The sequence below is a fragment of the Bufo gargarizans genome, chromosome 1 (assembly GCF_014858855.1).
Source record: "Bufo gargarizans isolate SCDJY-AF-19 chromosome 1, ASM1485885v1, whole genome shotgun sequence".
Lineage (NCBI taxonomy): Eukaryota > Metazoa > Chordata > Amphibia > Anura > Bufonidae > Bufo > Bufo gargarizans.
The window spans coordinates 515,780,033-515,804,683 of NC_058080.1; positions in this window are offsets into that span (position 1 = coordinate 515,780,033).

Genomic DNA, 24,651 nt, shown 5'->3' on the forward strand with positions numbered 1-24,651 from the left:
TTAGGAATTTGTACAACATGGATCAGTTATATAGCTATATCAGTGGCGTAGCGTGGGGGGGGGGGGGGGGTGGCAGGGGGGCCGTTGCCCCAGGCGCCAAATTGTAGGGGGCGCCAGGCAGCAGGCAGTATAATGAGGGTGATGGAATCCTATGGCTCCCATCCCCTCCGTTCTGCCTCATAAGCTTCAGTCCAGGCCTGAGGAGCGGGAATTCACAGTGACACAACAGTTCATCAGAGCCACTACAACTCCTATCCTCTATCCCCGCTCCTCAGAGGGTCGCTGCATGTGTTGTATTGTATATAATGTACATGTCAGATCAGGGGCGTAGCTATAAGTGAAATAGGGGAAGTGGCTGCTTTGGGGCCCGAACTTAGAGGAGACCCACCCAGGAGGATTTTATTGTTCGGGCCCCTCAACAGTATTATAAATTGACATTATATACGGAGACACTGTAGAAAACGGACAGACAGAGGCTGTTGGGCCAAGTCTGAGAGAGCGATTTTGACTAGCCACAGGAGTGGGGGTTGCACGGGAGAAGGAAGGTGGCCCCATTCAAACATTTTCTGTGGGGCCCAGTCACTGCTAGTTACACCACTGTGTCACGTGTATATGCTGTAATATTTGACTTTGATTGCTGTATAGTGGCAGGAATATAGAATTTGCTGGAAGGAAGATTTGAGAGCAGTCTGTAGAAAATCCTTTTAAGCCAATCATTAAAAGAAATGGAAAGAATAACAAAACAGGTTGCCCTCAAAGAAGACACTAGTAAGGGACGCACTGAACTCCTTTAAATAGAAAATCACCGGAATTATTTTTTTATAACTGGAAACAGACAATAAAAAAAAAAATTCATAGTCTTTTTTTCTGATTGTAGTTTTTTTTTTCACATTTTTTTTTTATCTACATGATTATGGGGGCTGCCATCTTGCCTGAGCTGTTATTAACATCATTTACAGATATACCTGATACAGAGGCGGACTGGGAACTTAAAGTGGCCCTGGAGAAAATACTAAAAGTGGCCCTGTTTTGTAGTCGGGTCCAAATTGATGGAAGGCAGGGCCAGCAATACCATATTATGGCACATTATACCACATCAATAGAGCCAAATACCAGAATTCATCACAAAATGTTGCCCCCATCAGCCCAAAATACATCCTCAATTCCACTGGCCGGCTGTGAGGAGGGCTCAGGTGGCCCTTTGGGCATCGGCCCACGGGGAAATTTCCCTGTACGGTCTATGGCCAATCCGCCCCTGTCCTGATAGCAGCCACATACACCACCGGCACATTAGAGTAGAGATGTTCATTGACATCTATAGGAGTGTTCTAGACACTAGTGTTGGACAGGGTTTTATGATGTAAGCCCTTTAAGAAGACAACACTGCTGGTACACTGTTAATATCTCTAATATGTATTGGTATGTTTACATACTGTACAGTTACACGTACTATGTCAGTCTCCAGCCCAGAGGCAATGTGACATTCACTCTTTTGGGAACATGGTAGCTTTCTCCTTTATGGGCGCATTATGTTTGTCAATTGTCATTACATTTTTTTTTTACTAAATATTTTTGTGAAAACAACTAATCTTAATAGATCCCATTCATTTCTAAGGGAGGAACTACTCTCAAAGTGGCAAAATACTGCAATAAAAGGCCACTGTGGAAATGTTCCATGCACGCCATGAAAGATCCAAGCTGCCTGAAGAAGAGGTGTTTAGAGATCGCATACTTTACTAGCAAAACAGAATTTTCCAATTTTCCCTCAAATCACCCTTTCATTTATATCCTTTTTTTTCCATGCAGAAAAAGCATAGGTTAAAATAGCTAGTTTCAGCATTTTCCTAATAACATTTTTTCCTATTAAAGCAGTAACATTTTTCATGGCTTCTTAAGAAGTAACTTTTATGATGAAATATGAATGCGCTATAAAACTGACATTTGACAGCTCTACGATTATGAATAATCAATACTGCAACTGCCTGCTGTTCTTGTAACAACATAGGAGAAATTCTCCACTTGGTTATTTTTTTAATGTCTATCTGGTTATGAAAAATAGCAAATGAAAATTTATAGCATCATTTATTGAAGTAAAATGGTAAAACAATATCTGCATGTACAGCCTGGTGATGCCAGAAGAAGAGTAGCTGCTAGACAATTCACATAGAGTATAGCAAAATCTATCATATATTGTTTCCTTACCGCTCTCCTTCAGCTCCTAAACGTAGGCTGGAATAATTTAAATCAGGAATCAATTTTAGAGCAGCAGTATGCATCTTCATTTCATTGATTGGCTATTCAACAAGTTCAGGCCACAGTACATTGAATGATTAAGCAGCTTTTATTAACCACTAAAGCGCTGGCAATCCTCCAATGTTATAAGCTACAAATACCAAAACATTTTTCAGTTTTTCCTTTGATTTAGAAATTATTGGGCAGTAGGAATGTTCAAAAAAGTCTGTGGCCAGTTTAGCGGCTTTAAAGGGGTTGTCTCATCTCAGACAATGGGGGCATATCGCCATGCTATGCCATATTGTTCCAATCAGTGAGAATCTGGACACACTGATCCCGAAAAACAGGAGGCATTTTGGTTTATTTATTTATAGGGGTTGTCTCATCTCCAACATTGCAGGCATATCCCTAGGATATGCACCCATTGTCTGGGACCCGCACCTATATCGAGAACAGAGCAGGCAAAGTGGTGGCTGGAGGACTCCCGTCCAGCCATCACAAAGTGCTCTCCCCATAGAAGTGAATGGGAGCATACCACGCATAACCGGCCACTGCTTCCATTCACTTCTATGGACCCGACAAAGAGCCAGCACTCGGCTATTTTCGGTGGCCCCAAAGAAAACGAATGGAGGGTGGCTGCGCATGCGTAGTGTGCCCTCCAACACTTTAGGGGCTACATTCTTGATATAGTTGTGGATCCCAGCGGTGGGATATGAACCTATTAGACAATAGGGGCATATCCTAGCGATATGCCCCCATTGTCTGAGATAAGACAACCCCTTAAAAAAAATAAACAAACCAAAATACCTCCTCTTTTTTGGGATCATTGTGTCCAGGCTCCCACTGATTGGAACATTATGGCATAGCATGGAGAAATGCATAACTTTCTAGGATGGAAATGCCCCTTTGTGGAGACTGAATAGGGGACACACTAGGAGGCCTTCCTTGGGTTGGGGGTTTGTCAGTTATGGAAGTTTCATTTCCTTTTGTTTGTTGTTGTTGGTAATTCTCACCCCCGGTGACATTCTCATGGAAGGCGTTCAACAAATCAAATGCATATCTGAGCTGATTATTGCCATTCAGTTTGTACTCATTTTTCTTTAACCCAGGACCATTCCATTTTCACCTTCCAGACTCTGGCTAATTTTGCAAATCAGACATTTTTCACTTTATGTTGCAGTTGTATGGCGTATAAAAGTCACACATTGTGGTGCACACCATATGTGCACCATAATTTGTGACTTTTTTAGGCTTTGCACCAATTTTCCAAAGTGGTGAGGAAAGGGGCAATGCTTCGCAATGCTTCAGGTATAGCTGAAGTCTTTGCCAGTCTGTAGCTGGCCTGGACTTCAGCATCTGGTGCATGGCAGGACAAAGATGCGCCTGATTTGTTAAGAGTCATCTGCCTCTTAATAAATTAGGTGCCTCTCACGCCAGAGCAGGGAAATCAAAACTGGTGTATGGATCTGCCAGTCTTGATAAATGTCCCACAATATGTTATATCTGAGGTAACCCTACAGTGGATACTTCCCAAAAGTGATCCCATTTTGAAAAGTACATCCTTCATGGAATTTAGTGAGGGTTTAGTTAGTGCTTTGACCTCACAGGTGTTTCATGAAAAATTACATTTATTCCAATAAAAGAACCTTACAATTTGTTACTCATTTTCTCTTGAATATGGTTAGACCCCATATGTGGTCATAAATTGCTGTTCACACTGCATTGTTCAGAAGAGAAAGAACACTTGCATTTGAGGCCTAGTTTAGTGATTTATATTTTTTTTATTTGTGTCATGTTTTTGTGTCACCATTATCTAACAGCAATATTTATTTGTATATTATGCTTTTTGTGAGGAAAGATGACCAAAAATGGCTCATGTTTTTATTTATTATTTTTTACCCGGATAGGGTAGATCATATATTTGTATAGAGCCGGTCATTACAGAATTTGTATAGAGCCGGTCAGTACAGACGGGGCAACATACTGTATTGTACCGCATTGGAATTGTCAGATTCACACTGACAGTTTACCTATGACACCCAGCCTGGGAGCTGGGCCTCATAGGATTCCATAGCTGGCATACCCCAAGGACTTCGTAAGGCCTCAGGCTCACATAACAACTAGAGTTTAGCAAAGCGACTAGTACCTCGTAACCAAAGCCGAATTCGGTTTCAAGTTGGTTTTCCCCTTTTAAAATAAACTACCGAAGTTATTCAACTAAATCACGCGCGACTTCGTGAATAACTCACTTTGGCTCATCGGAGCCCATACATTCTAATACTGTACAGAGATGAATATATATACATACATACTTACACAACTGTTCTTGTAACTCCCATAGAAGTGAACTGAGGATTCCAGGAGTGCCAGAGGCTGCGGATCCCTGTATTAGAGAATCCTGCTTTCCATTAGTATATTGCCAATGTCTGCATCTGCTGCTGTCAAATGTAGGTGGGATCTCATGGTGTGTATGGGGCAGCCTCAATGGGGTTTTCTGGAAGTCTTGACAATTTACTTACAGCCCCTAGCATGTACTTACCTGCTCCCCACCATTTGGGTCCTGTGCCCTGGCTCCTTTTACAGCCATCTTCAAGCCCCCTTGCTTATTTCTTTCCAGCTGTGGTATTGGCATAGCCACCTGCATGGCAGTGAAGCCAGTAACTGTGGGACACTAGGTGCCTTATGTGGCATGTGACACAGCAGGGCTTCTTGGGGATACATCACTGCTGAAGCCAGTCATTGGCGTCAGCAGCGCAGATGAACATGTCCATACCCTAGTTGGAAGTAAACAAGCTGAAGACTGGAAGATGGACGAATGGGAGCCCAGGATCATAGGGGAGCAGGTAAGTATGAATCTTTCATTAGGTCATACACACTACATATGTGCCATAAGTAAACAGTCAAGATTCAGAGAGAACCACTTAACCACTTCTAACATTGGTTTGTCTGCCATTATGCTAAATATGTAGAATATACATACAGTATCGATAAAAAAAACTAACATCATAAATGCTGAAACATTTATGAACCAGTATATAACAGTATAGATAACAATTCAAGACCACCTGAGTCAAACAGAAATTTAAGGTAATTATGAACCAGTCTAAAAAAAGTACGTTTTTGTGACTTTTTGCAGTTTTTTTTTTAGACTTGTGTGTCTCTTCGCCAATTCCTCATAAATTAAATTCAAGAAGAGAACATCAGATTAGACTGGGATTAGGGCTCATTTATGTTTTGCAACTTATCCAAATGTCGCAAAAAAAGTTGCATCTCACGCCAGCTCCTACCCAAGCATACTTTATACACCTGGTCTAAAACGCAACCTTCTTGGATGTCTGGCTAGTTTGTAAGGTGGCAATACATTTACGACAATATCCATGTCTGGGCTACATAACAAATACAAATCACTGTTACTACATTTATGTCCAAGTGCTATATCTTAGCTATATATTATCAATACACGGTTTCAGGAGTAAAATGTAAAATGTAAATTTAGAGTAATTTTTATATATACGAATGTAGGGTGTCTAAACATTTAAATAATGTTGTAAAATGATTATGAAAAGTAGACCCTATCTACATTAATATAGCTGCCCAGCAGGCAGACATGTCCCTCAGGGCAGACTTATTCACTCCCTTTGCAGAGAACGGGAAGGGGCAGAGATTGTTGTTATGGCAGGTAAACAAAGGGCAAGAGAAGAACCAGGGAAATGAGAAAATAGATTTTTTTTTTTCCGAAAAGTTGCTTAACTTAGTTATATATTGCTGACCCAACAGATTTACAGTGCTATATATTTTTTTTTTCATAACTCGGACAACCCCTTTCATTTGGATGCTTTTTTAGTGTCCCACTACGTGTGAAAAGGGAACACTTCAAACTTTTGTATATGTCATCTTATGCCATTGTATATTTTCCCTTGCAATAGCTGCAAATTCCTCACAACAGACTGGTAACTGGATTTACACACTTTCACCACTAGGTATAGCTGTCTCTTCATTTATATAGGACAGGTCAAACACAGGAAGTTAGTTGTGGGTGGGGAGGAAGGTAGGAGAGGAAAGCCTGTAACTTAAGCTGTGTGCCCATGGGTATCCCCCAGGAGAAAGGTAGGATAGATTGGAAACCAAGCTCAAGGACCATTGGATCCCTTCTTTTTGTAGTGCCACTGTCCTGGAGTCAGAGACGAAGTAGATTTATTGTATTGAAGCAACATGTCCACATAATGGAGCTGATAAGTAATGCCTGCCACTAGGGAGACTGCCCTGTTGGTTGCCAAAATCTAATTCAGAATGACCAAAGTACCAAAAGACTGAAGTTCCAGAGCATATTAAGCAAGATAAGAAAAGCATTACCCTCTCTATCAGATTGAGTTGGAACCTGCAGTTTACCACTATTCCACCGTGCCTGTTGTCTGGAGTTGTAGCTTACCTACATCTTATGTAGCAAGGCATTACTTGCGTGGATGCTATTTACCTCAAGGCAAATATTTCAAGTAAAGTTCTTGTTGGTTAAACTTCTGACTCTCTCCTTATTCCATTCATCTTTCAACACACCTTACGGTGCTGGCATCATGAACACCAGGGACCCTGCCACCAAGGCACCCTAAGCACCCACACCATCAAGGGCACCTCGATTAACATCTGGCTAGGGATCCCTGGACAAATAGAGAGCTCCCCGAGGGATTTTGTGCCGTCCTTCCCTTCACTGCACACCGGCCCAGGGAGCTACAGAACAGTGAGTAATACTACTACCCCCATTGGCCCACAATAACTCTCACTCACATATTGCCTCTGCAGCCCGGTCAACGCACTATTTATATGTACAGAGTGGAAAACACGCATGTCTGTATTTGCAACAAATTTAAGGTGCAAATTTTGGTATATCTAAAACAAAATAGGCCACCTATTCAAATTAGATCTGACTCAAATCCTGACTTAAAATGATCCCCATGGTGTTGCGCATTGGTGCTAAAATGTTTACTTTTGTGTAATCTGTCCACAGAACATTTTCCCAGAAGCAATGTGGAACATCTAGGTGGCTTTGAGCAAAGTGCCTTTCAAAAAGCTACTTGTGGAGGAAAAAGAACACTGCACAAAAACACCTCAACTGTAAAGCACTGTGCAACAGAACATCATGTTTTCAGGATGGCTCGATGTCTTGCAATTATTGAAGGAACAATGAATTCTAAGGAGTATCAAAACATTTCACAGGAGAATATAATGGCAATAGTCCACGACCTCAAGTGAACCAACTAAAGAATGGTTGAGAAAAAAGGTTTGTGTTTTGGAATGACCAAATAGGAGTCATGACCTTAAAGGGGTTCTGCGGTTTGTTTAAACTGCTGATCTATCCTCTAGATCAGGGATGCTCAACCTGTGTCCCTCCAGCTGTTGTAAATCTACAACTCTCACCATGCCCTTCTGTAGGCTGTCCGGGAATGATGGGAATTGTAGTTTTGCAACAGCTGGAGGGCCGCAGGTTGAGCATGCCTGCTCTAGATAGATCATCAGCATCTGATTGGCGGGGTCCGACACCCAGGACCCCCACCGATCAGCTGTTTGAGAAGGCAGCGGCGCTCCAGTAGCGCCGCGGCCTTCTCGTTCTTTACCGCATGGCCCAGTGACGTCACAACTAGTATCAGCTGGCCTGGGCGCGGCTAAGCTCTGTTCACTTGAATGGTGCTTAGCCCCGCCCAGGCCAGTTGATACTAGTTGTGACGTCGGTGGGCCTGCGGTAAACAGTGAGAAGGCCGCGGCGCTGCTGAAGCGCCGCTGCCTTCTCAAACAGCCGGTTAGATTCTGATGATCTATCCAGAGGATAGATCAACAGTTTAAACAAACTGCAGAACCCCTTTAACCCTACCGAGAGGCTGTGAAATAACTTGAAGAGGCCTGTTCAGGAAAGACATGCCGGAAATATTGGTGAACTGAAACACAATTGCAGGGAGGAATAGTCCAAAATTCTTCCTCAACATTTTCCTGCAACATTTGGCAGAGGTAATTTCTGCTAAAGGAGAATCTAGAAGTTATTAAATTCATGAGTCCACTTACTTTTCCTCCCTGCGCTGTGAATGCTTATCCAATTTGCTCAATAAAAGTAGTAAAACTGTTTTGGTACTATTATTTTATTTAAATTTAGTAATGAGCAGCAGGGGCTATATTTGAATTTGCGATATTTCACGAATATATTCGCGAATTTCGAGAATTTGAGATTTTTTTTATTGAATGCGAAAAATCGGCAATGTAAAAATCACGTGAATTTGTAACGCGAAATACAGGCGTGGGTCACTTTGACTAAATTTTTCAAGCTGGTATAAGTTTCCTGAGACTGGAAAAAATGGTTGGCACGGCAGAACATTAGAATAGCTTTATATGCAGATAGAGTCAAGTGCTCCAATATATTCGCGACTGCGCTAATCGGCAGTGATTAGAATATTTTTTTACGTGCAACTTCACATTTTTTGCAGGTCTGACTACAGATTACTGATTGGTGCACTAAGTATTGTTGTGAACTTGACATTGCTTCCTTCTCATTGGCCCACAAGCAAGAAAAAGGGAGGAATCATGTGTTCAGATGGAAAAAAATGACGAATATTCGATATAACGAATATATATTACTACATTCTAAATATTTGCGAATTCTCAAAGTGGCGATATTCGTGATAAATATTCGCTATTCGAATATTCGTGCTCAACACTATTTAAATTCTGCAAATCATTTAGGGAAGTTGTGGGAGCTAAGTAGGCTACCCCAGGCTGGGTTTGGCATGTGTTCCCTCCCTCTCCTCACCCGCCCTGTAGGTTGTGAATAATGGCACTGTCCAATGGAGTTATGATGCTCCACCTACCTCTTTCACTAGTGGATTGCTGGAGCTTCACACCCTCCCGCTCCCTCCATTCTTGGTAGTTTGCCTTATGACATTTGTTTATATTCATGTTGTTTTAGCAGGATTTACTGCTTTCCATCTCCTGAAGTCACAGCTGGTTGTTGGTGGTTGCTTGGAGTTGAGGTGGTGGAGCTGAGGGGCAGACTTGCCCACCAGGAAAGGTGGTTGGGATACCACTTTAGTTCCTCCTTCAGTATGGTTACAATGTTTGGAGAACAACTTGGTGGTTATAATTAATAATTTCAATAAGCTGTGACTGACCCCCATCCAATAAACGTTTAGTTTTTTTTATACATCTCAGGAGTCCTGTGTCCTGATTTAAGTGAGAAGTTGAATGGTTGCAGGAGAGTTATGGTGTTCTCTGCAGTCATAACTCTGACAACTAAACAATATCAGACAGCATTTTACTAGTAACTGTATGAAATAAAGATTTAAAAAAATGGTGCACTACAATGGTAAATGCAATTGACAATATATGGCTAAACCCTCACACTGATATTAAAATGAGACTTTCGCCAATATATTCTTATCATACCAGAGCCCGCGCACCCCGTCAAGGTATCTCAAAGTGGCACGAGACCTAACGCTAACCAAATTGTGCAATTACATGGGCTGTATGGGCAATTACAGGGCCATAAGGTCCGACAAACGGTGAACAACTCCAGTTACCTCCAGCGTAAAATCACACATACAATGGGAGGAGGGAGGAGGCTATAAATCCCACCTACCACTGACTCATGTGACGCAGGCCACACAGGGTGCACCTGAATGTTACTCATAGATCAAAATCACAGCACATTCAAACCTGGAGTTGCCACACTTCCAGACGTGCATGTACAAACAGAATAAACTATATGAAATAGCAGCTTTATTTGGGCACTCTATAATAGTATAACTTGGGGGCCATGCGGTGCTATCATTTAAGTTCTGCTGGGCATTACTATTTGATTATTACTAATGTACAGTAAGTTGGGAATTTTTAATTGTGAACAGGGACCATCAAGCATGATTCATAAAAGCATAATCCTTTAAAAATACATCTTCTGCATGTAAATCACTTCCGAGTTTTGACCAACTCTAATGCATCAAGCTCGATGCCTCTTGGTCCTTATCAGATTTCAGCTTTGACACGCTTTGGATGCAGTGGACTGATCTATTATTACACATGAGGGTGCTTTTTTCTTGCTCTTTTTAAGTTTGCCATAAGGCAGCATTTTTCATCTGTATCCCATGATGGCATTGTTAAATTGTGCAATATTGTAGCATTGTTGTAATGTACAGCTTTGTGGTATTGTTTAGGTGTGTAGTCGTACCATACTGTTTAGTTGTACATCTGCCGGGACGGTTCGTGAACGCGATCAAATGTTCGCGAACCGCAAGTTCGTGGCGGGTCCCATTCGTTTTAATGGCAGGCGAACCTGTAAAACCTTTAGCTCATATTTGCAGCCAAGAAATAATTACTAGAAGTGCACAAATAGTCCCACAACATGGACAGTGACATACCAGATGTATTATTCGAATTTGCCATCTCCATTCATTTTTTTTTCAATGCAAAATATCGGCAATATAATTTTCGCGTACGCACATGCGCAAATGCACTATACAGTACCCAAATGCACTATAAAGAAAGTACAAACCGGATTCCCAAAAAGTTGGGACACTATACAAATTGTGAATAAAAACTGAATGCAATGATGTGGAGGTGCCAACTTCTAATATTTTATTCAGAATAGAACATAAATCACGGAACAAAAGTTTAAACTGAGAAAATGTACCATTTTAAGGGAAAAATATGTTGAATCAGAATTTCATGGTGTCAACAAATCCCAAAAAAGTTGGGACAAGGACATTTTCACCACTGTGTGGCATCTCCCCTTCTTCTTACAACACTCAACAGACGTCTGGGGACCGAGGAGACCAGTTTCTCAAGTTTAGAAATAGGAATGCTCTCCCATTCTTGTCTAATACAGGCCTCTAACTGTTCAATCGTCTTGGGCCTTCTTCTTCCTCTTTATGATGTTCCAAATGTTCTCTATAGGTGAAAGATCTGGACTGCAGACTGGCCATTTCAGTACCCGGATCCTTCTCCTACGCAGCCATGATGTTGTTATTGATGCAGAATGTGATCTGGCATTATCCTGTTGAAAAATGCAGGGTCTTCCCTGAAAGAGATGACGTCTGGATGGGAGCATATGTTGTTCTAGAACCTGAATATATTTTTCTACATGCAAGCTGCCCATGCCACACGCACTCATGCAACCCCATACCATCAGAGATGCAGGCTTTTGAACTGAGCGTTGATAACAACTTGGGTTGTCCTTGTCCTCTTTGGTCCGGATGACATGGCGTCCCAGATTTCCAAAAATAACTTCGAATCGTGACTCGTCTGACCACAGAACAGTCTTCCATTTTGCCACACTCCATTTTAAATGATCCCTGGCCCAGTGAAAACGCCTGAGCTTGTGGATCTTGCTTAGAAATGGCTTCTTCTTTGCACTGTAGAGTTTCAGCTGACAACGGCGGATGGCACGGTGGATTGTGTTCACTGACAATGGTTTCTGGAAGTATTCCTGAGCCCATTCTGTGATTTCCTTTACAGCAGCATTCCTGTTTGTGGTGCAGTGTCGTTTAAGGGCCCGGAGATCACGGGCATCCAGTATGGTTTTACGGCCTTGACCCTTACGCACAGAGATTGTTCCAGATTCTCTGAATCTTCGGATAATGTTATGCACAGTTGATGATGATAGATGCAAAATCTTTGTAATTTTTCGCTGGGTAACACCTTTCTGATATTGCTCCACTATCTTTCTGCGCAACATTGTGGGAATTGGTGATCCTCTACCCATCTTGGCTTCTGAGAGACACTGCCATTCTGAGAAGCTCTTTTTATACCCAATCATGTTGCCGATTGACCTAATTAGTGTTAATTGGTCTTCCAGCTCTTCGTTATGCTCAAACTTACTTTTTACAGCCTCCTATTGCTACTTGTTCCAACTTTTTGGGGATTTGTTGACACCGTGAAAATTTGAATCAACGTATTTTTCCTTTAAAATGGTACATTTACTTGGATTAAATGTTTGATCTGTCATCTACGTTCTTTTACAAATAAAATATTTACATTTGCCATCTCCACATCATTGCATTCAGTTTTTATTCACAATTTGTTTAGTGTCTCAACTTTTTTGGAATCCGGTTTGTATATTGGTATATAACACCCCGCTTCAATCAGTTTTTTGGGGGGGCGACTGGTATATCACACCAGTAGAAATTATTTGTTCCAATAACGCTTGTCTCTCTATATACCTGCAGTATCGCAGCAGAACCGCACACAACTGCCGTATAATACAAATGCACTATAATATACTTTCTAACATAGAAAGTATATTACAACATTGTACAAGGAAGGCAATCCATTAGAATATACATGAAGATAAAACGTAACCTTTAATAATACTATGAGGGTCCATTCACAGGTCCGTAAGTGTTTTGCGGATCCGCAAAACATGGACATCGGCAACGTGCATTACGCAATTTTTGGACCGCACATCACCGAGACTATAATAGAAAATGCCTAATCTTGTCTGCAATTGCAGACAAGAATAGGACATGTTCTATTTTTTTGGAGGAAACGGGAGCACAGATGCGGAAGTGCGAATCTGCAAATGCGGATGTGGATCCGCAAATGCGGATGCGGACAGAACATTCCGGCTCCATTGAAAATTAATGGGTCTGCACCCAACGGATGCGGACCCATTTTGCAGATGTGTGAATGGAAAAGATATCCCTCAAAATGAAAATAAATTTAATTACTAAAGTTAAGCAAAAAGCATAGATGTGGTAGGCAATAACAAGTGCTCGGCGGCACTAAATCAGGTGCTCGGCGGCACCAAATCAGAAACCATATGTCCTACCACAATCCGGGGGGCTCCAGTGCACATCCATGAACCCCGGAGGGAAAGCAAAAAACATCTATCCCTGGGCTAGATGATGATGTGGTATTGAATTACAGGGTGGGCAAAGAACTGTCCCTGATATTGCCCTACAGGGGGTGCTATTCTAGCCCTGATAGCCTAACCACAGACCACCCGCCCTGATAAGAGCGAACCCGTCCGGAACCTTACCCTATATAAAAATGGCCCGAGTAAGCCCCTAGGCCCCTGACTTCCAGGTGATCACTATATACATCTATGTGTTTTTGACTCATTATAAAGTATATTATAAGTATATCGCACCCCTCTGTGTATCACACATATCGATAGCGCACCAATACCAGTCCTTAAAATGACTTTTGTGGCCCTATTAGCTAGCGTTTGGTGTCCCTAACAGCCTGTCCCTGCTCCACACAGCAACCTCTCCCTACACTGGCAAAACACTGAATGTAAAATGGCGGCCAGATCAGGTTTATTTATAAGGTAGGGGGTATGTCCATGTGCTGAAACGTCTCAATTGGCTGTCCTGTACCACCTGATGGATGTGTCATGGGTCAAAGTTCTTCACAATGTAAAAGAATATGGCGAGTGCGAATTTCTCCATATGTTCGGCGAATTGCGAACACGGAAAGTTCACAGCAAAACGACCGCCGGGCAAACCGCAAGGCCATCTCTAGAAATCATGCTCTTTACATTTTAAGGATATATAAATAATAATTGATGATGATAATGCCACTCTGCAGGGAAATGCCATGCTTGTGTGTAATAGTGGTTTAGGAAAGCAAATAGTTGCTCATCAAATGAGTTTCTTACCGTGGACTGTATATTAATAGCTTTCCTTCTGTGTTGTACTATTTGTATTGCCCTTAAATAAGAAAAACGAAGAGACCGTTATCTAAACACACAGATTATTTCCTTATGTATCATGTTTACAGCAGCCTGGAAATTGGAGTTAAAAAGAGGATAAGATTTTAAAATATGTCTCATCCTTTATTTATGATTAATAAACAGAATATTTGTTTTGTACAAGAGCTGTTTAATTTATGAGGCGTTCTCTTTTATTCCCCAATTCTTCCCTCCTAATCAGCAGATTAAGGCTCATATCACACACTTAACTCATTTCATATTCCTGGTTAATTAATTCTTTTGTACAGCAGCACAAATATTGGAAGCAAGTGCAAATGGGCTGGTTATTTATTGAGCGTGTAACCCTTTCACTGTCACCCAAAGCATAAATTTAAAATAACAATGGTTGCAAACATCGTATATAAGTTTTGTGAAAGGTGTTTCTACAAAGAAGCCACATGGTTAGCAGTAGCAGTGTGCAGGCTTCATGTTTTATGACCGTGAGAAACAGAAGCGCACATTTATGTACACAGACGTACATACATAGAGATAACCCCATTCATGTACACAGATCCGTGTGTACACTCATGTTTAAGAACATCATGGCAAGACAATAACTTGGCACTCAATATTAAAAACAAAGGAGATTGTAGTGGATTTTAGAAAGCCCAAGAGGGGAGGCCATGATCCAATTTGTATTATTAGAGAAGCTGTGGCACAAGTATCTGAATCTATATTCTTAGGTATACAAAAATTGAAGATCTCAAGTGGTTTACACAAAGGTCGAAAAATGTTTTTTAAGATGTATAAAAAAAAAGGTCAACTTAAGCCTTAGGATATTAGTAGACTTCCATTGTACTATAGAGGGCATATTAACTAATTGCATTGCTGCTTGGTATGGTAATTGTTCTATATATAATCGTTGGTTTTGAGCAAATAGAGATAAAACAAATTGACTTTTTTTTCTGAAATGTCGGTAAAAAAAAGCAACATACTCACCTCATCCATTTGCTCAAGGAGAGGCCGTCACAGCTATCTTTATTGAAGAGACCGCGCAGAATCTCGCACGCGGTGACGTGTGATGTCATTCACCACGCCCGGCCTGCATGAAGACGTGGTGACATCATCATGTCACAGTATGAATTGTGTGTGGATTCTGTAATTAAGATGGCCTCTCCGTGAGCAAATGCATGAGGTGAGTATGTATATTTTTTTCTCACTGAATAAACCCTGGAAGGCCTCAATGTTAATGTAAGATCCTGCTATCAGTGATGATGAGGGGTTCGATGACGGGGAGGCACGATCGCCGTTTAACACCATTTGGCCCGCTACATACAGTGAAATGCAATTTGTGACAAAAGTCATTCGTAACAAATGGAATTTCTTTGTGAAATTCGGGATAAGCAGCCGAATTGAATTTTTGATAACTTCACCCATCTCTAAATGTATTATAGGGGTGCAGTTACCCTCAATTGAGTGCCTTTACCAGAATTGATGTTTGAGATGAGGGAGAAGGATTTTAGAGGACAGCCATCATCCAAATCACATTCTGCTCAAATTGTTGCCATCAGATATGCACTATAGATGTCATCAGTGCCATAGGAACATCTTGCGGAAAGAGTTCTTTTTTTCCTGAAGCTGTGATATTGTTGAATATGAATATGTATTTTTAATTTCTATACTGTAATGTTTTCTTTTATAGTCTGGTTGGATATCACCTGTGTTTCGTTGGCCATGTACTGTACAGTACTTGCACAATGACAATAAAGTTGAATCTATAATCACATACACAGACATACATGTTCACAGCTACTCCACACTCATACATATAGATACTCAAGTAAAACCATGCGTACAGATTTTAGATATATATATATATATATATATATATATATATATATATATATATCTATCTATCAGTGGTTCCTAGGATCTTGATGATTTGTGTGCCCAAGTGCATTTAGCATGGCACAACATTCCTCAGACAACCATTGATAGCCACCTTATTGGTAGCATGCCAAGGTGTGTAAGTGCATGTATTTCTGTTTGTGGCGCTTATACTCCATACTGATTTAATAGAGATGTTTTCAATATTTAGTTTCCATTTGTTTATCATTTGCATATCATTAACATGTCTATCAATCCTATGATTTCCATAATTTCACAACTTTTTTCCTTCTTGTTGTTGCAATTTCAATGTTGAGGATTGTATATTTCTTTATTTTTTTTGCCTCTAAAAACACCATTAAAATGTCTTACCGTTTTATAAATACTGCATACATTTTTATTACATTTTAATACATGTTTGAATGGAATTTTTCAAAGTCTTTTTTCTCTCTCAAGAAAATGAAAAATATGTCATTGCTTGAACATGCTGCATTTTAAAAGAAAACGCCAGTAGCCAAAAAATGCATGTATGTCCTGCATGTCATATTTCCCATAGACTTTCAGCTAACATCAGGGGCTGGCGTTTTTTCAATAAAAAAAAGCACAAAGAAATGCAGGTGTAGAAAACATTACTAAAAATGCAAAAAGTGCTGAAAAACATAGCAAAATACCTATTTGTGAATCCACCTCTGTGTGAATCCAACAGACAATGAAAACTCAAGGATTTACATTGGAAGGTAATTTTATTTTAGGCAAAGTTATTAATTACATGAGGTTCTGATGTAAAAATAAGGAGAGAAATTGGCATTTCTCACCAAAAATTTTATACATTTTGATACAACTGTAAAAATAAATAATAGCAAAGCTTCACACTTCAGGTTTTATTACTAGAACAAGCAAATGAATTATGGGAATGCTTTGCAGAAAAGAGCAAAGTAACCTGGGACTTTCCGAAGGCTGACTAGCCATGCCAAGACCCAGGAGGAACATGTTCTCTAGTCTGCAATAGGTCATAAGTAGATATGGCTGCTTTATTCTGCACTGTGCTGCCGGGAATTCATAAGAACAAAGCTTGCAACTTTATTTTCTCTCTTTTATTGTATTTTAATGCTACAATATATTATGTATTGTAATTTTGTCTAGAAGGCATTAAAAAAAGTTCACCTTCCGATTCTTCATAATTAGCAAGTCCCTAATATAATGTGAATATTAGGATCATATTAGAACCAGGAAAGTGAAGCACTTAAGGTGAACCTGCCATATTGAGAGCTACTGTCACGGTGTGGTGTGTGGGGGTCTGCACACTGAACACCGATAGGAAGCGGGAGTTGAAACTAGGCCTAGATACCAGGATAAGGGAGCAGGGCACCTCCTATTGCAACCCTGATCTTAGCCCTGACTCCTAACCGTATCAGAGGACCCAGAAGGTAGGAATCTCGGACCACAGGAATCTCAGACCAAGAGTTGCCCTGATGATCCCTGAAATTAAGGTCAGGAACTAGATACAACTTGTTCCTCCACAACATGGACAACCAGGAGTCTCAACAGGCCTAGCAGAAAAGATAGGGGAAGACAGTGAACAGCAACTGGATCTGCAGGTAAGAACCCAGTGATACAACAACACACCGGAACAACAAGCACTTACCTGCTGCAACAACAGGGTGGAACACCAACACCATGAACTACCTGGACCCCCATGCGGACAGGATGCATGGCGGCACCAGGCAGAGCTGCTCACTGACTTGTAGTTCACCCTCCGGAGAACCCAGGAGCCCTCTCACCGAAGGCACAGACAGACCCAGGAAATGTCTATCAACAATGCTGGACTACAAACACCAAACAGACCAGACATGGAATGCCAAACTAGACATAATAACACACCCTCTACATAAACCACACCAAACAAAACAGGTGAGGATGGGTAAAGGACATATAAACAAGGGAAGAAAAAGGAGAGACATTAATGTATAACTAGGTGGCCCTCACACTGCACAGATGGAATATCCAGACAGGAGCAAAGCTACATCACCAACCAAGGCAGGAAAACCACTGACCTCAAGCTCACAGCACCAGAATAAGTAGAGCCATGAGGCCACACCCAGAACACAACTAGATCCACACCTTAACCCTACACACACCAGACTGGGAAGGAACAAAGATAAAGGGAGCAGTGCACAAACATGCAGAACAACATGTTGCCCCAGGCAACTGCATCCACTGCCGACGTGTCACGGCGAACTACAACAGTCGAGATACCGCCATGACAACTACAGTCTGATCTTTAGGAAGTATGTATTAGAGCAGGAGGAGCAGAGAAGATATAAAAGATTCAACATAGATTGTCATTTATTGATCTAAGTCTGCTTATTCTGGGTTTAGGATTTCAATGGGTGGTCCTACTCAGAGACTGACAGTGTTCTGTGTATGCAGTGTGCATAGCGATAACTGTCAATCACTGAGTGAAACCGACCACTGGACAATAAAACCTAGAATGAGAGTCTTTATTTTAATCCGATCAGCTCTTTCTACTCTATAACATGCTGTCTGCATATCAGATTAAATTTTATTTTGACAGGTTCCCTTTAAGATTCTTTACTGATGCCCTGCAGTAGGAAGCAGTGAAATCCAATGCAGTTTATGCAATACCCCAGATGGGATATCTGCAATTGTTTGTTATATTTTGATGTACAACAGTGCCATGGAATTAACAACGCTTTCAAATAAATAATAATAATACAATAATATAAAGGGTATAGGAGATGAACAATTGTGGTAATGATCATTGATCCCCCATACAGTATCCATCGGCTGGTGTGTAGGACTAAAATAACCCTTATTAGTTTAGTTAGCGTAGATTTGTCTAAAACTGTGACTTAGATAACAATCAGACAATTTTTTTTTTATCAATGCAGGAATCCAGGTAATTCCAAAATTCCAAAGGGTTCATTTACCTTTTCCTGCACAAAAAATAAATAAAAAATGGCTACATGCACACGACAGACACACAGTCAGTTTTTTATGGCCATTTTTCAACCACTTGTGCATCCATTTTCTGTCTGTCCATTTTTTTATGACTGTTTTGCATATGTTTTTTATGGCTGTTAAAAATGCCCATAAAAATGGATGAATTTCATTGTTTTTTTTTTATAAAATCCCAACCTCTGCAGTGCCCTCAGTATACATAATGTCCCCACTAATGGCCCCCAGAAGAAATAATGTCCCTTATAGTGGCCCCAGCAGTAATAATGTCCCCCATAATAGCCCACAGAAGAAATAATGTCCCCCATAGTGGCCCCAGCAGTAATAATGTCCCCCATAGTGGCCCCAGTAGAAATAATGTCCCCCATAGTGGCCACAGCAGAAATAATGTCCCCCATAGTGGTCCCAGCAGTAATAATGTCCCCCATAGTGGCCCCAGCAGTAATAATGTCTCCTATAGTGGCCCAAAATGTCCAACATAGTGGCCCCAGCAGTAATAATGTCCCCATAGTAGTCCCAGCATTAATAATGTCCCCCATAGTGGCTCACAATGTCCCCACATAGTGGACCCCAATGAAAATAATGCCACCATAGTGGCCCCAGCAGTAATAATTTCCTCCATATTGTGTCACGGCTGAGGATGGGGGAAACCCTCAGCCGTGTGATGCCAGGTGGTGATGTGGCTGCTCGGCCAGGAGAACAGGATAGGGAGCAGGTCACCTCCTCACGCATCCCTAACCTGACCCTAACTCCTACCTGCATGGGCCGACCTTTAAGGTAGGAGGACCCATGCGCAGGAACCTCGGAGCCCTGACTTACCCTCCGCAGATCCCTGAGCTAGGAGCTGGGTAAGACGACCTACTCCTCCTAGGCACGGAGGAGCAGGAGTCTCCAAGGCCAAGCTGTTGGGAAAAGGAGAACTCATACAGCCTTACGGGAATGACAGGCGAACTATTAGTTCCACCAACCTGTCACAGCCTTGCTGACTGGATCCCTGCGCAAACAGGAATCCAGAACCGTAAGCTGCACCAAACACATAGAAAGGTCCCAACAGAACATAACATACCACATCACACACAGCAAGACATAAACATAACAACAATATCTTTTCTTTATGACCACAGGGGTGGCTCTCACTGGCAGGTAATGTGCACAGGCGGCTGCTCCAGCCAAGCATGACTGAAGCATCCTACTGAGCCATGCCAAACACCAAGGCTTTATAGGGCAAGAAGCCACACCCCACAGTCGGACACACCCAGTGAGATCACACACACACTGGGAAGGGAGTTAATCCTTCCAGTACCACAGAAGGGAAAACACACATAAAGGAAAAGTGTCCAACCTAAGATCACACTGTGGCTGTTACCACAGGCAACGACATGGGTGGCAGCCGTCCTGGGAGACAGCCCGAAGGCCGTGACCCTGCCACCACATGTACAACATACCAAACGTTGCCACGGGCAGCCACAGGGAAAGGAAGATGTCCGTGAGCACCAAACAACACAAAGTGCACACCAGACATACAAACGTGCAAACACACACGCACACAACTCCTAGGGAATCGCACACACAGCTGTTGTCCGCGGCAACCGCACTTGAGGCCAACAACATCAAGCCTCAAGCTGCGGTTGAAACAACAACCCAAACCGCGGGCAACTGTATGCGGCTCCCAAGGAGTCACGGCCATAACCATGGCCGTGACATAGTGGCTCATAATGTTCCCCATAGTGGCCACAACAGTAATAATGTCCCACATAGTGGCCCATAATGTACTTCATAGTGACCCTAGCAGTAATAATGTCCCCAATAGTGATCTATAATGTCCCCCACAGTGGACCCAGCAGTAATAATGCCCCCCCCCCCCATAGTGGCCCATAATGTCGTCTCATGCTTCTTTTTAGAAAAAAAAATCACTCACCTCATCCACTTGCATCCTCAGCGGCAGTCGCTGCTCTCTTGATTGTAAACGACCTGCTGAAAGACCTGCGCTCAGTGTGATGACATCACCGCACGCTCCTAGCATGACTGCGTAGTGACGCCGTAGTGACGCCTTTACAATCAAGAGAGGAATGACTGCCTCGGCACATGCAAGTGGATGAGGTGACAGATTTATTTTTTTTACACCCACTTGTGTACTTTATGTGCTAACTCTATTACATACATGTATACATACATGTATTAAAAGGGTGATAACCCTGCCCCTACACCATATAGATGATATCCCTCTGTGTGCCAAAGTAGAGTGCCACTCTGTAAGAGCACTGGCAGATTTAGCATGTCCATGCAGTACAGTTGTGTTCAAAATTATTCAACCCCCAATGCTGTAAAGGGTTTTAGGAAATTTAGTGTACATTTGTAATTGTGTTCAGAATGAAATCTTACAAGGACTTTTTAAAGAACCAAATGCAACTAAAATGAGATCAATTGTTTTTGTACTACAGTATTAAATGTTTTTTTTGTGATTTCTTCATTGACACAATTATTCAACCCCTTAAAGACTACCACTCTTAAGAACAGAGGTTCATTCAAGTGTTTTTGATCAGGTATTGAAAACACCTGTGGATGTCAAGGAGCAGCAATCAAGCATAATAAGCAGATTTAAAAGGACTGTGATACTCAGCTCCTTCTAGACATTTACTAGTGTGTTTACAAACCTGGTGAAGTCAAGAGAATGGTCCAGGAAGACAAGAGAAGAGGTGATTTCTCTTCACAGGAAGGGCAATGGCTATAAGAAGATTGCAAAGATGTTAAACATACCAAGAGACACCATAGGAAGCATCATTCGCAAATTCAAGGCAAAGGGCACTGTTGAAATGCTACCTGGTTGTGGCAGAAAGAAGATGCTGACTTCGACTGCTGTGCGCTACCTGAAGCGCAAAGTGGAGAAAAGTCCCCGTGTGACTGCTGAGGAACTGAAAAAAGATTTGTCAGATGTGGGTACTGAAGTTTCAGCTCAGACAATAAGGCGCACACTGCGTAATGAAGGCCTCCATGCCAGAACTCCCAGGCGCATCCCCTTGCTGTCTCCAAAGAATAAGAAGAGTCGACTGCAGTATGCCAAAAGTCATGTGGACAAACCACAAAGGTTTTGGGATAGTGTTCTGTGGATGAAACAAAATTAGAACTGTTTGGGCCCATGGATCAACGCTATGTTTGGAGGAGGAAGAACAAGGCCTATGAAGAAAAGAACACCTTGCCTACTGTGAAGCATGGCGGGGGTCAATCATGCTTTGGGGCTGTTTTGCTTCTACAGGTACAGGGAAGCTTCAGCGTGTGCAAGGTACCATGAATTCTCTTCAGTACCAGGAGATATTAGATGAAAATGTGATGCAGTCCGTCACAAACCTGAGGCTTGGGAGACGTTGGACCTTTCAACAGGACAATGATCCCAAGCATACCTCCAAGTCCACTAGAGCATGGTTGCAGATTAAAGGCTGGAACATTTTGAAGTGGCCATCGCAGTCACCAGACTTAAATCCGATTGAGAACCTCTGGTGGGACTTAAAGAAAGCAGTTGCAGCGCGCAAGCCTAAGAATGTGACTGAACTGGAGGCTTTTGCCCATGAAGAATGGGCAAAGATACCCGTAGATCGCTGCAAGACACTTGTGTCAAGCTATGCTTCATGTTTAAAAGCTGTTATAACTGGAAAAGGATGTTGTACTAAGTACTAAGATTGAATGTCACTTGGGGGTTGAATAAAACTGATAATGATGTGAGCACAGAAAAGACATTTGTGGTTATTTCATTATAAATGTTATGTTATATTTGTCTGACTTACAAGTGCCTCTTTCATTTAATTGTAAACAAGATGACTGAAATGATCAAAATCAATGTCAAACTGGCCAGAACACTCAATTTCAGTGGGGGTTGAATAATTTTGAACACAACTGTATATGGACAGTGATTCATCCAAATGGCATAAATCTAACTCTGCTTTTTCAATTAGTTTTGAAAATTGAGAATAAATATTTATGTTTTATTAAAGTTACTTAAAATACGGCCATCTGAATGAGCCCTTAAACATTTTTTGCCCTGATCGCTGGATGCTGTTTAAGATAAATTAAAAGATTGAGCTTTAATTTATTTTTTATCCAGACACTGGTTCTTAAAGGAGTATTCCAGGATTTTAATATTCATGGCATATCCTCAGGGTAGGCCACCAATATCGATCACTGCCGATAAGCTGTTCAGCAGTAGCTCTGTGGCTGGAACTACACAGCTTGTAAGCCTTGTACCGGGGTGGGCATCCCAGGATACAGTGAAGTCACGAACGAGGAAAACAACTCCAACACCACTTTTTGCCAAAATAGTATTTTACTTAAACATGGTAATGAGCAGGAGCGAAAATGCTATTAACACAATTAAATTTAAATATACCCAGCCAGAAGGCTGTGACCCGTGTGCTGCACAGCGTGGCGCCCAACAGTGGATGTTGGAGGCAAGAGCGGTAATTTACCTGCTGGCAGGCTCAACTAAAACAGCCATACCTTACCTGTTATTACCCTAAAAATCAGGAACAAATGTTTGGGTGTGTGGTGCAGGCTAGCCTGCGGTGCAGCACAATAGCTTACAATCTTATTATACTCTATAGCAGGGGTGGCACCTTCATTTGCGGCTCGCAGAAGAGCGCGCTCTCCTCTACATATGCGACTCGCAGGGGAGCGGGCGAGCTATTCCTGTACTAGGGATGTTGCTCGCAGGTATGGAAATATCAGCAGCACAGGGGAGAAGGAAGCAGTCCCCCCTCCCCCCTGTGCTGCTGCCACTGCCACCAATGAGAACATAGATGGGAAGAGGAGGGGAGGGGCTATGGCCACTGCCACCAATGAAGTTAACTCACTCATTTATTCAAATACAGGAGGCGGGTGCTGGCTTCAGAATCATATAGCCTGCACCCGCCTCTAGGAGAGGTGGATCCGCGGCAGTTAACCCCATAGGTGCCGCACCTGATCGGGATCGCAGTGCATTCATAGAGGCCAGGTGTCGGCTATGTGTATCTGTATTAAAGGTTAATTGTCATTGATAGCGCAGTGTACCCAATACACATGATCTCAGGGTCATCTAAGCATGGGGTGTCATCTGAGCATGGAGCGTCATCTGAGCATGGCCGGTCTACTGAGCATGGGCGTTCTTTGTGTCTGTAAGGTTGGCCACCCCTGCTCTATAGTATTCCCTCTTCAGTAACTGGTAATGTAGCACATGCCTTAGTGTTTCTTCTGCTGAGTAAATGCCAGCCTGGCTTAAGTTTGTGGTGAAGCTTATCAGCCCTCCTCTGTGTGAACTGTAACTTTAACTGTGCAGTCCTTGTAATGAACAGTTAAAAATCCTTGTGGCCTGACACAAACCCTAACTAACTAACTACAGGCCTGGTCTCTGTCTCTAGGATTCTATGAGCCAATACTGTAAAGTGAGTGCACGATCAGTCTTACCAACCCCGGTCTGCTCTGCAGTAGCTGGTGACTGAGAAATGACCAAAGGCTTCTCCAACAAGCATAGTAGTATGTTGCTTTGCTCCTCAGCTCTCATCAGCATTCCTGGCAGCAATCCTCCTTCCTCTGGACAGGATAAGTGTCTTGGACACGATCAGCTTCACTCGGCTGCAGCTCTGGTCACTGAAGGATGCTCCCACACCTTGATGCCGGTGGATTCTCTCCTCACACAGGTCCTCAGTGTCTGTCTCAGCTCCTCTCTAAGATGGAGGATCCTTCACTTCCTCTCCAGGCTCTGTAACTCCACCCTCAGAGAGTTCCCAACATCACATGAATCCAGAAATGCAGTCCTTTTTAGCTATGCTAAGGAAACAGCGGCATCCTGTGGCCAAAAAGCAAAATATCAGTCCAAATCATTTAACTTCATTTAAACAAATACAATGTTCACATAATTAGAGCTG